The sequence below is a fragment of the Suncus etruscus genome, chromosome 12 (genome assembly GCF_024139225.1).
Source record: "Suncus etruscus isolate mSunEtr1 chromosome 12, mSunEtr1.pri.cur, whole genome shotgun sequence".
Lineage (NCBI taxonomy): Eukaryota > Metazoa > Chordata > Mammalia > Eulipotyphla > Soricidae > Suncus > Suncus etruscus.
In genome coordinates, this window is record NC_064859.1 from 96,369,568 (window position 1) to 96,382,764 (window position 13,197).

Genomic DNA, 13,197 nt, shown 5'->3' on the forward strand with positions numbered 1-13,197 from the left:
TGCATTAAATAATTAACGATGGGGCTGGATGGTGGATGATGCCATCCAGCCCACATGGCTCTGCAACCTCCATGCAGCCGGCGAGTTCCAGGCCCAGGTGAAATCACTCACACGCAGGCTTCAGGAAGAATCATCTTTATTTATGCCCTAGCCACCACAGGTGTGTGGCCTATGTCAACCTTTTAAGCATTCAGCTATATTTTGCTAGCCCTGCATCTTATCTCCTGTTAGCCATCTTCCCTTTGGGCTCCATGCAGCCCAAAGATCCAAAAGCCAGGAAGCCAAGCCGGGCCAAGAGAGAAACGGCAAAAGGGCCGAATCCCCTGGCTCAGAGGTTTATCTATCCTTTTCCAGACCCCTCCCAGAAATGGGAGGTCTTGCAGGTAGTTACACCTATTATCCGGTTCCCAAAACTCCTCCCAGATATGGGTGGGTCTTGGGGTACACCACATTTCCCCCTTTTTTAAATATTTTCATGCGCCAACGTAATAAAGTGAAAATTAATATACCAGCCCTTTTCAAAAACATATCATTTGCAAAATATACTTTACACCTGTAACCTAAAATTCTATTAATGCTTTTTTACCAAGCACTATTTTGGAACTTTCATGTTCCTATACTTTTAAACTATATTGGGGGAACTTCATTGTTCCTATAACTTTTCTATACACAAGTACTGCAGCATACATGCATAACATACATTTTAAAAACAGGCTAAGTACATTAAAATACACAGTAAAACATTTTGCAATTGAAAATATTAACTTTGAAAGACAACAAAACACATTTAAATCATAAAGAAAATGACTAAGACAAAGATGCAGGTGGTTAGAAATTAGATGTTAAAATGGGCTAATCTGTATTACCTCCCTTATATTTTTATTTTTTAACCACTAACTAATTAAAACTTATTCCATCACCAACTATGAGTAAAATATTACTACCCACTAATTTTCTACACCTAAAACCATAGTTTAGATTAATTTGTCCCACGCTGATCTCATCACGTGGCTTTTGTAAACTTTTAAAGTTCAGATGTTGGTTTGTCCCACGCTGATCTTACCACGTGGCTTTCTTCCGTAGTTCCAGGCTCCGCTGCCGGTTTGTGATCTGGAGCGAGGATTCCAGGTTTTTCGCTTTTCCGGGCAAAGCTGAGCCCAGCCAAGCCGATCCCAGCCGAGATTCCAGCCGAGCCGAGCCCAGCCGCTTGGAGCTTTTCGCAGCTTTTTTTTTTTTCTTTGGGCGCACTTTGCAAGCAAGTTTTCGGCCACTTTTCTGATGCTGGAGGGGCTTCACCGCTGCCTTATTTTTCCTCTGGGAGCACTTTGGATGTTCAGAGTTCCAAGTGATTTAAACTAAAAGTTCAGTTCGAAATTTCCAAAGTCGAAATCCAAATTCAAGCCAAAGGTCATTTTCAGAAAATCAGTCCACTTTAAATACAGTCTTTTTTCTCCTCCATTTCCAATTTAGACTTTTAATAAGTCTTTGAAGAGGCCCAGGTTTTTGTTTCTTGTAACAAAGTTTTAGTTTTGGGCCTGGGCTGGAGGTGATGCAAGCTTTCACCTCTCTTGTTTTAATGGCCTTTGAACCCCCAGATGGGGTGTCGGCCATTTTTAAAAATGGTTGCACGTGGCCCAGGGTTTTGGGCTCAGTGCACCCGACAAGAGCCAAAATTAAACTGAAAAGCAGAAATATTACCATTGTTGCTGGTTTCTTGGGTCCAGGATTCAGGTCAAAGTTCGGAGCGCCAGATGTTGCATTAAATAATTAAGGATGGGGCTGGATGGTGGATGATGCCATCCAGCCCACATGGCTCTGCAACCTCCATGCAGCCGGCGAGTTCCAGGCCCAGGTGAAATCACTCACATGCAGGCTTCAGGAAGAATCATCTTTATTTATGCCCTAGCCACCACAGGTGTGTGGCCTATGTCAACCTTTTAAGCATTCAGCTATATTTTGCTAGCCCTGCATCTTATCTCCTGTTAGCCATCTTCCCTTTGGGCTCCATGCGGCCCAAAGATCCAAAAGCCAGGAAGCCAAGCCGGGCCAAGAGAGAAACGGCAAAAGGGCTGAATCCCCTGGCTCAGAGGTTTATCTATCCTTTTCCAGACCCCTCCCAGAAATGGGAGGTCTTGCAGGTAGTTACACCTATTATCCGGTTCCCAAAACTCCTCCCAGATATGGGTGGGTCTTGGGGTACACCACACTCAAACACCTTAGGGTGTGGCTTGGTTCTTTTATTTAATAATTTTTATTTTGACCAAAGTGGATTACAAATCTTTCACAGTAATATTTTAGGTACATAATGACATTGAATCAGATGCATTCCCACATCCAGTGTTGTTCTCCCTTCACCCTTGTTCTCAGCATGCACCCCATATCCCCCTTCTTTACCCCCCTCAAGGTGCTAGTTTAAGTGGTTTCCTCTTTGTCTAGCTTGTTGTTGATTGGGTATCAATTCTGTTGTTGTTGGTTTTGGATTAAGATGGATTTAAATTTAAATCCAAATTTAAAGTTTGGATTAAGTTTGGATTAATTATGTTGGTTAAATCTGATCATTTTTCATTTCTACTCATGTTTATATATGACTGTATGGTCTTGGTGTACCCTTCATTATTTCTCTTCCAATTTGTGGAGCAGTACATGATGGTTCAAGTTCTGTGGTTCTGTTAGAAGAAAAGAAAAAAAAGAGAAAAGGGGGGTAATCAAGCAAGCAAAAAATGGGAGGAGTTCTTCTAGAGGCTATAATAACAATTTAAGAGAAGAAAGGGAAAAGGGAAGAAAAACATAACAAGAATACAAAAATATCAAACAAAAAGAAAACCTGAGAAGCAACACAGCAATAAGCACCAAAACAATAAAGACAACAACCAAAAAATAACTATCATCCCAAGATAAAGGAAAAATTAAACACACAAAAAAACAAAGAATACAAGCAACAACAATAAGAAAAAATTAATTTTTGTTTTTTTCATAGGCACGTAAATATTGGGGAGATTAGAAAGGGAATTCCCTTGGTCTAAGGTGGGATATAAGCTTTCTCTGCCCTTAAAGTATACTGTCATGGGAACAACTACAGGCTCTGTACATGCTCTTATTCTCTCCCCTAGGTCCATTTGTGATGTCTAGAAAATTTCCTCTCAGTAGTGGATCATTAAATCAGGCCTCTGTAATTAGAAATCTTGGTATTTTCACAGGTCATAGGATGGAGCCTAGAATAGAGTCTTTCTTTATGCTTCTAGAAGTTCTGTTCCATCACAGTTATATAGTTGTTTGTCTTGTTTCTTGCACTGATCCTAGGGTGAGGCCTAGGATAGAGTCTTTCATTATGTTTCCAGAAGTTCTGCTCAATTTCAGTTTTCTCAGTCAGGCTTCTGAAATTAGAGGTCTTGGTTGTTGTACAGGTCGTAGGCCAAAGCCTAGACTAGGGTCTTTTTTTATTGGTCCTTGGATAGGTTCTGCCCAATCAAAGTTGTCCCAGTCAGTCTTCTGAAGTTAGTGATCTTGGCTTTTGCACAAATCAAAGGATGACGTTTCTTCTGATTTCATCTTATTGTTACGTGGTAAGGTAAGTCAATCTGCTCTTAGATCAAGTTGTTGCCATTTCCTCATTGTCAGGATGTCTTTTCAAAACATGCTCATTGGTGTCAGAGCAGTATAAAGAATGTCCCAGAGGGAGTTTTGTCCTTGGAGTTGCTGCAGAGAACTGTGTCAGTTTTATGCCTGAGATCTAGGGTTCAGGGTTCAGGAACTTTTGCTTTCTAATCACATGCAGTCTAAGTTGGGACCACCTGACATAGGTTCAAGGTGGGCAGTGCTCGTGTATTGTAACATGTATGAGTTGTTATCCTGATCAATAAAAGCTTGTTTCTATACATAAAATTTTCCCCTTTTACTGTGCCTGTGCAAAAAGAAATAGTGCTATATTATATTGCTGGTGCATTTGGGGCTGAGGGGACAAGATCCATCATCTCTGTGCCCTGGTGTTGACTTCAGTTTTAATCCTGGGCAAGGCTTTTTCTTGTAGCTTTTTGTACCAAGCAGAAGCAAAACAGATGAATTAAAGAGGATAAGAAAGCAAAAACAAGACAATATATAAAGGAATATATAAATAAAATTGAGTTTAAAAATACATAAGGAACAAAGTGATTCAGGAGTCTACCTTACACTTGGGGATAAACAGGTTAAGAGGTAGTATCATAGAGGTTTTAAGCTTATAAAGAAAATATAGGCTTCCTCATTGTATTTTGAGATATTTTTGTGGGAGATGAAATCTAGGGCACTTTTTCATCACACATTCTGGACTTGTTGAGTTTCAGAAATGATTTGCAGTAGAAAAGGCTTGGGTAGAGTTCTTGCACTGGGGGGGGCTTCTGGAACTGAAACTGGTATCAAGCAACAGTCCACATTTGGGGAGGGAAGGAGGGCCACAGAGCATGAGTGAGTAGGAGTGTTGATTGTAGTTTCTTGCCAGGGGACAAGATGTGGAGCTGAGTGGGTATGCCTTCGCTTGGGAGCTAGGTGATGGCTTATTGGGAAGGATGTCAGTCTTCATAACTAATTAGTTAAGAACTGATGGTAAAGAGGTTAATAAGGCTGAATATCAAATTGGGATTGGGGGGTGAAGGGACAGTGGTATTTCTGAAGTGGGTAGGAGAAATAGTATAGAGGAGGGGCTAAATACACCGTAGGCATGTACTGATTATAATTTAGGTTTGGCTCTCATATGAGTCCTCTCTATGTACTCATGCTCACATAAAGACATACATTAATGATCTATTCTTAAAATGTTGTTATAGGTCTGACCCTAATAGGATGGGCCTGATCTCTTAAAAACTGAATGAATTGGGCCTGGAGAGATAGCACAGTGGTGTTTGCCTTGCAAGCAGCCAATCCAGGACCAAAAGGTGGTTGGTTCGAATCCCGGTGTCCCATATGGTCCCCCGTGCGTGCCAGGAGCTGTTTCTGAGCAGACAGCCAGGAGTAACCCCTGAGCACCGCCGGGTGTGACCCCCCCCCAAAAAAAACTGGATGAATTAAGATAAATAATTAGCTTAGGTATAGCTTAAAAATGATAGGAAGGGAGAACAGAGGATAAGAGAGAGGAGACCAGAAAAATAGGTAAATATAATAAAATAAATTTTAAAAACTTAATAAATCAAATAAAAGATATTGGGTCAGTGCATTGGAGTTGGGAGGTTTTCCAAGTTTCTAGGCATTTTATCAGAGATGGGGTTCGGCCTTGCTAAATGGAAGTTTCAGGGTTAAATAATGGCTGGGGAAGTTTAGGATACACATATGTTTTGCATCTTAAGTACTGAACAATGTGTTAATGAGACCTATCTATGTAAGAGGCTACCCTATGTAGTATTGTCTGCTACATGTTATGGATCCTGGAGAGAGACTATCAGTGTGGGTTTTATTTGACATAGATTGAATTGATGAGGAGGAGGAAGAAGAGAAAGAATAAGAAAGGGGAGAAGGAAAGAAGTAGGGAGAAGAGAGAGGGAAAAAGAAAGGAAATGTTAATTTGCCCAAATGTGTTAGATGAGTAGGTTATGTAATATAAGTCTGTGGTTAGCAGTTGACTCTTTCAGTGGTCTGAATGATCATATGCTTCAAGTCCTTATAGAGGACATAAACCAAAGATAAAGAATACATTTGAGTGTTTTATCAAGACATTTTGATAATGCAAACTGAATATTGTATATAGTGTAAAGAGCACAGAGGTATCAAATTAGGGTGTCCACCCTCTGTATCCAAGAATCCCTGTGGAAAAAGAAGCTGAGAGGTTATTTTATACCTATTAAGTTTAAGGCACTAAAACATATTGTTAGGAAACTCTGCCATTGAAGTTTCTGCTTCCAATCATATTATTCACCAGAATCTGTATCTTAGCTCCCTCAGACATTATTATAGGCCTCTTAAGTAAAAGGCTGATTCACAAATGATTCACAAAAGAATTGTTTCCGTTGTTGCTGGTTTATTTTTCGTATAATAGATAGTTGAGACTTTTTGTTGTTCCTCTTCAGTTTGTTTTTGAATACTTCACAACAACAGTGCTTGGAGTTTCTAACCTAATAGACCATTGTACTTTTTCTTGGAATATTATATGCATATATGGTGCATATTCTAAGTACCTCAGAAAAGTGCTATCATTCTCTATCCTTCTTCTGGCTTACTTCATTTAATATAATATTTTGTAGATGCATTCATGTTGCTGCAAAATTCATGATTGTATCATTTCTAACTGCTATGCAGTATTCCATTGTGTATAAATACCACATCTTCATGCTCCACTCATCTGTTGTTGGACATCAAGGTTGGATCTATATCTTGGCTATTGTATTGTGTGCTGCTATAAATAGTGGGGTGCATACATATGTTGGTATGAATGTCCTTCCGACTTGGGGATAGATACCCAGGAGAGCAATTTCTGAGTCATATGGCAGCTCAATTCTGAGTTTACTGAGCAATCTCTACACTGTTTTCCATAGGGGTTGGACCAGTCAGCATTCCCACCAGCAGTGTACGAGAGTTCCTTTCTTACATATCCCCACCAACAGAGATTGGTCCCTTAATTTTGATATGAAACATCCTCACTGGTTTAAGGAGGTACCTCATTGTTGTCTTGATTTGGATTTCCCTAATGATGAGTGAAGATAAACATGTTTTCATGTGTCTGTTGGCTGTCTTTCAGTCTTCCTTAGAAAAGTGTCTATTCATTTCTTCTTCCATTTTTCTATGGCTTTATTAGATTTTTTGAAGCTCAGCCTTTCGATTGCGTTATGTATTCTAGATATCAAACATTTATCTTATATGTTGAGTGCAAAAAAATTTTCCATTCCGTTAAATGTCTTCTAGTATTAACTAGGTTTTCTTTCGCCATGCAGAACATTTTTAGTTTGATGTCTAATTTATTTATGTTTGATGATAAGGTTCTTGCCTTTGGCATTATATCCTCAAAGACTTTTTGATAGGTCTTGAAGTGTTCTGCCTATTTTTCTCAATTAAACATTATAGATTTGGGTCTAATTTCAAGGTTTTTAATCCATTTTGAGTTGATTTTGTGTAAGGTATGAATCAATCTTTAATTTCTTACAGGTGGTTTTCCAGTTGTTGCAACACTATTTGTTGAAGAGACTTTGTTCCATTTCAGTTCTTTGCTCTTTTGTCAAATATTAGTTACTGCATATTTGGGGGGGGGGGGTTCTCTGTATATTCTGTTCTACCACACTAGACTGAGACTCTTCCTTTGTTCCAGTATAATGCTATTTTGATCACTATGGCTTTATATTAAAGCTTCAGTTTATGTAAGAAATGCCAGACAGATTCTTGTTTTTTCAGTATATATTTGGCAAACCTGGGTCTTTGTGGTTCCAGATAAATTTTATAATGGATTGTTCTAAGTTCTTAAAAATGATGCCTAAATTTGGACAGGGATTGCATTTAATCTATATAGAAGTTTGGGTATGATAGTCATTATGCCGATGTTGATTCTGCCTACCCATAAGCATGGGATGTTCTTCCTTTCCTTAGGTCCTCTTCAATTTCTTTCTGAAGTGTTTTGAAGTTTTCATGGTATAGATCATTCGTTTCTCTTGTAAGGTTGATTCCTAAGTACTTTATAATTTTGGAAACTATTTTAAAAGGGATTGTCTCCTTAATCTCTTTCTCCTCTACTTTGTTATTTGTATAGAGGAATGTTACTGTCTTTTGTGTATTGACTTTGTAGCTGGCCACTTTGCTGTATTGGTTAATTGTTTCTAAGAGTTTTACTGTGGGTTCTATAGAGTTTTCGATGTGTATCATCGTATCATCTGTAAAAAAAAGATAGTTTTATTTCCTCTTTCCCTATTTTGATTTCTTTGATTTTCTTCTCTTGTCTTATTGCTATTGCTAGGACTTCTAAAACTCTATTTAATAAGGAGAGTGGACAGTCTTGCCTAGTTCCTGACCTTAGTGTAAATGCTTTCATTTTTTTTGTCATTAAGAATAATGTTGGCTGTGGGCTTTACATTGATAACTGTAAATATCTTGAGGAAGTTTCCTTCCAATCCTATTTTGCTGAGTGTTTTCATCATAAAATGGTGTTTGATTTTGTCAAATACCTTCTCTGCATCAATTGATATAATTGTGTAATTTTTGTCTTTCTTTTTTCTTTTGTTAATGTGGTGTACAATGTTGTTTGCTTTACATTTGTTGAACCATCCTTTCATCTCTAGGATGAAATCTACTTAGTCATGGTGCATAATCTTTTTGATGTAGTGCTGAATTCAGTTTGCTAAGTTTTTGTTGAGGATTTTTGCATCTATGTTCATTAGTTAGATTGGTCTGTAGTTTTCTTTCTTGGTAATGTCTTTGCCATCCTTAGGAATCAGTGTGATATTAGCCTCATAAAAGGAATTAGGAAGAAATCCTGTCTTTTCAATGTTTTGAAAGATTTGGAGCATCAGTAGTCATAACTCTTCTCAGAATGTTTGATAGAATTCACCTTTAAAACCATCTGGACCTGGACTTTTGTTCTTGGGGAGTTTTTTCATTACTGATTCAATTTCCTCAGATGTGATTGGCATGTTTAGGCTTTCTATATCCTCCTTATTCGGTTTTGGAAGATAATATTTTTCCAAAAATCTGTTGGTATCTTCTTGGTTCTCTAACCTGACTGAATATAGTTGTTCATAATTAGTCCTCATGATGTGCTGGATTTCTTGAGGTTCTGTTATAATCTCTGTCCTTTCATTTGTGATCCTGTTTATTTGGGTATTTCCCTCTTTTTTATTGAGTCTTGCCAGTGGTTTGCTTATCTTTTTCATTCAGTTGGTTTTTCATTCAGTTGGTTTTGAAAAACCAACTCCTGGTCTCATTGATTTTTTTGTATTGTTTTCTTAGTTTCTATGTTGTTCATTTCTACTCTGATTTTTATTATTTATTGTCTTCTGGTTGTGTTTGGGTTTCTTTGGTGCTGTGTTTCAGCTCATTAAGGTGTCCCTTTAAACTTCTGATTTTGTCATTTTCTTCTTTCCTGACATAGGCCTGCATTGCTATGAGTTTTCCCCTAATTACTGTTTTTGCTGTGTCCCAAAGATTTTTAACAATTTGTCTTTTCATTATCATTTGTCTCAAAAAATCTTTTATTTCTTCCTTCAGGTTCTCTTTGAACCAGCTGTTGTTGAACAGTATGTTTAATATCCAGGTGTTTGTTTTTCTCCACAGACTCCTTTTGCAGTAAATCTTGATCTCTGTTGCATAGTGATCTGATAGGGTGCTTCTGATAATCCTTATATTTATGACTTTTTGCAAGTTAGATTTATATCCGACATTATGATCTATTATGGAGAAGGTTCAGTGTGCTCTTGAGAAGAATATGCATTCTACTTTCTGGGGGTGGAGGGCCCTATATAAGTCCATTAACCCTAGTTCTTTTAATTTCTAATTGTTAATTCTTAATTCTTTTGGGGGGGTTCAGCCACACCCGTTTGATGCTCAGGTGTTATTCCTGTCTAAGCGCTCAGAAATTGCCCCTGGCTTGGGGGGACCATATGGGACTCTGGGGGATCGAACCACGGCCCTTCCTTGGCTAGCACTTGCAAGGCAGACACCTTACCTCTAGCACCACCTCACTGGCCCCTATTCTTAATTCTCTATGAGATTTGTGTCTGGTGGATCTGTCCATTGGTGATATTGGAGTATTGAGATCTCCTACTATTATCACATTACCTTCCATATGTTTCTCCAGGTTTGCGAGAAAATGCCTTATATATTTTACTGGCTCTGCATTTTGTGCATAAATGTTGACCAGAGTTATTACTTCTTGGTCTAGTGTTCCCCTGATCTGTAACTAGTGACACTCTTTGTCTTTGATCACTTCTTGAAATCGAATGCAATTTGGTATGATATAAGAATGGCTGTCTCAGCTATTTTTTTTATTGGCTTGAGTAATTAATTTCCATTCTTTTATTATTCTGTACTTGTAAGTGTGTTTCTTGCACGCAGAAGAAATTTATTTTTTTTGTTTTTTAATCCAACTCTCTACTATGTGTCTTTTAACGGGAAAGTTTTCTCCATTGACATTTAGGGAGATTGTTGACAAAAAGGGCTGTTTTGCAGTTGTATTGTGTAGGGTGGTTGTTGTTACAATTGGGGGTTTGGATTGTGTAAGTCATCTCTGTGTAGAATGTTTAGAATGGGTTTATTTTGTACAAATAATGCAAGTTCATTTTTGTCTGAGAATGATTTTAGTCCTCCCTCCCATATGAATGAGAGTTTTGCAGTAGTGGACTCTAGGTTGGAATTTTCTTTCATTCAGTTAGTTAAATATGCCATTCCACTGTCTTCTTGCTTGAATTGTTTCAAATGGGAGATCTGGTTTGATTGTTAGATTCTTATGTTTCTTTCTCTGTACTGAGTGTATTTTTCTCCCATATTGCTTTAAGAAGTTCATATTTCTCTTTGGTTCTTTTGCCTTTTGTATTACTATGTGTCTTAGTGTTGGTTTAATAGGATCTGTTTTATTAGGAACTCTTTCACCTCCTGAATTTTTAAAATTAAACTTTATTTAAACACCTTGATTTCAAATATGATTGTAGCTGGATTTCAGTCATGGATAGAACACTCCCCTTTACCATTGCAACATTCCCATCACCAATGTCCCAAATCTACCTCCTTCCCACTCTGCCCTCGCCTGTACTCTACACAGGCTTTCTACTTGCCTCTTTCATTCACATTGTTATGACAGTTCTCAATGTAGTTATTTTTCTAACGGCACTTAACACTCTATGTGGTGAGCTTCATGTCGTGAGCTGGACATTCCAGCCCTCCTCTTTTTTGTCTCTGGAAAACATTAAAAATATTTTTTCTTAAAACTCATATATGATGAGAGTGTTCTGCATATATCTCTTTCTCTCTGACTTATTTCACTCAGTATAATAGATTGCATGTACATACTTGTATAGAAAAATTTCATGACTTCATCTCTCCATATGGCTGCATAATATTCCATTGTTTATATGTACCACAGTTCTTTAGCCATTCATATGTTGAAGGGCATCTTGGTTGTGTCCAGAATCTGGATATTATAAATAACACAGCAATGAATATAGGGGTGAGGAAGTGGATTTTGTATTGTATTTTTGTGTTCCTAGGGTATATTCCTAGGAGTGGTATAGCTGGATCATATGGCTGGTGCTAAATTTCCAGTTTTTGGAGGAATCTTCATATTGTTTTCCATAAAGATTGGACTAGACAGCATTCCCACCAGGGGTGGATATGAGTTCCCTTCTCTCCACATCCTGCTAGCATTGCTTTTTTTTGTGATGTGTGCCAATTTCTGTGGCATGAGATGGTATCTCATAGTTGTTTTGATTTGCATCACCCTGATGATTAGTGTGTAGATAATTTTTTATGTGCCTCTTGTCCATTTGTATTTTTTCTTTGGCAAAGTGTCTGTTCATTTCTTCTCCCAATTTTTTGATGCGATTAGATGTTTTTTCTTGTAAAGTTCCATCAGTACCTTGTATACTTTGAATATTAGCTGCTGCTTTGATGGGTATAGGGTGAATAGTTTCTACCACTAAATGGGTGGCTCTTGTATACTGGGCACTATTTACTTTGAGGTGCAGAAACTTATCAGCTTAATTATTCCCATCTGTTTATCTCTGCTTCCACTTGTTTGGACAGTGCTCTTTCCTCCTTAAATGTGCCATTAGTCTCAATGTCATGGAGTGTTGTTCTACATACTTTATGGTTTCAGGTCTGATATCAAGGTCTTTAATCCATTTTTACATGGTGTTAGCTGGGGGTCTAAGTTCAATTTTTGCAAGTGGCAAACCAGTTGTGCCAACACCACTTTTTGAAGAGGTTTTCCTTGCTCCATTTAAGATTTCTTGCTCCTTTATCAAAAACTAGGTGATTGTCTGTGGAGCATTCTCTGAGAATTCAAACTTGTTCCACTGATCTGAGGATTTGTCTTCTTTTCCAACACCATGCTGTTTTGATAACTATTGCTTTGTAGTAGTGTTTAAATTAGGAAAAGTAGGGGCCGGGAAGGTGGCGCTAGAGGTAAGGTGTCTGCCTTGCAAGCGCTAGCGTAGGATGGACCGCGGTTCGATCCCCCGGCGTCCCATATGGTCCCCCCAAGCAGGGGCGATTTCTGAGTGCATAGCCAGGAGTAACCCCTGAGTGTCAAACAGGTGTGGCCCAAAAACAAGCAAAAAAAAAAATTAGGAAAAGTAATGCTTCCCATATTCCTTTCTTCAAGGATTTCTTTATTCATGAGTGACTATTTTTTCAAATGAATTTCAGGAGTGTTTTTTTCACTTCTTTACAGAAAGTCATGGGTATTCTTAGAGGGATTGCATTAAATCTGTACAATTCTTTGGTGGGAATATTGTCACTTTAATTATGTTAATCCTGCCAATCCATGAGCAGTGTATGTGTCTCCATTTTCTTTGTCCTTTTTTATTTCTTGAAGCAGGATTTTGTAGTTTTCTTTGTATAGCTCCTTCACCTCTTTAATTAAGTTGATTCCAAGGTATTTGATATTGTGTGACATTAATTTGAATGCTATTTTTATGTCCATTTCTTCTCTGTCTTTAATGGTCACAAGAAATCCACTGATTTTTTAAAGTAACTTTGTAGCCTGCTACTTTGCTATATGAATCCATTGTTTCTACAAGCTTTTTGGCAGAGTCTTTAGGATTTTCTAAATATAGTATCAGGTAAACATATAGTAAAATAATATGTTGTATATATATACTATATATAGTATCATTTATAAACAGTGATAGCTGATAGCTTGCCTTCTTACTTTCTTCTGGATGTCATTTCTGTTTTTTTATTGACCATTTGTTATAACAAGAATTTTCAGAATTATTTTGAGTAGGAGTGGTAAGAGAGGGCAGCCTTTTATTATAACAGATTTTAGAAGAAATGCCTTTATTTTATCTCCATTAAGAATAGTTTTTACCCTTGGTTTGTGGTAGCTGGCCTTGACTATATTGAGAAAAGTTCCTTCTTTCCCATCTTCATGATAGATTTTTTTTTATCATGAATGGGGATTAGATTTTATCAAATGCTTTCTTTTCATCTATTGATATGATTATATGGTTTTTATTTTTATTTTGTGATTAATGTATTATGTTGATTGATTTATATGTGTTAAACCATACTTACTTTCTGGAATAAAACCTACTTGGT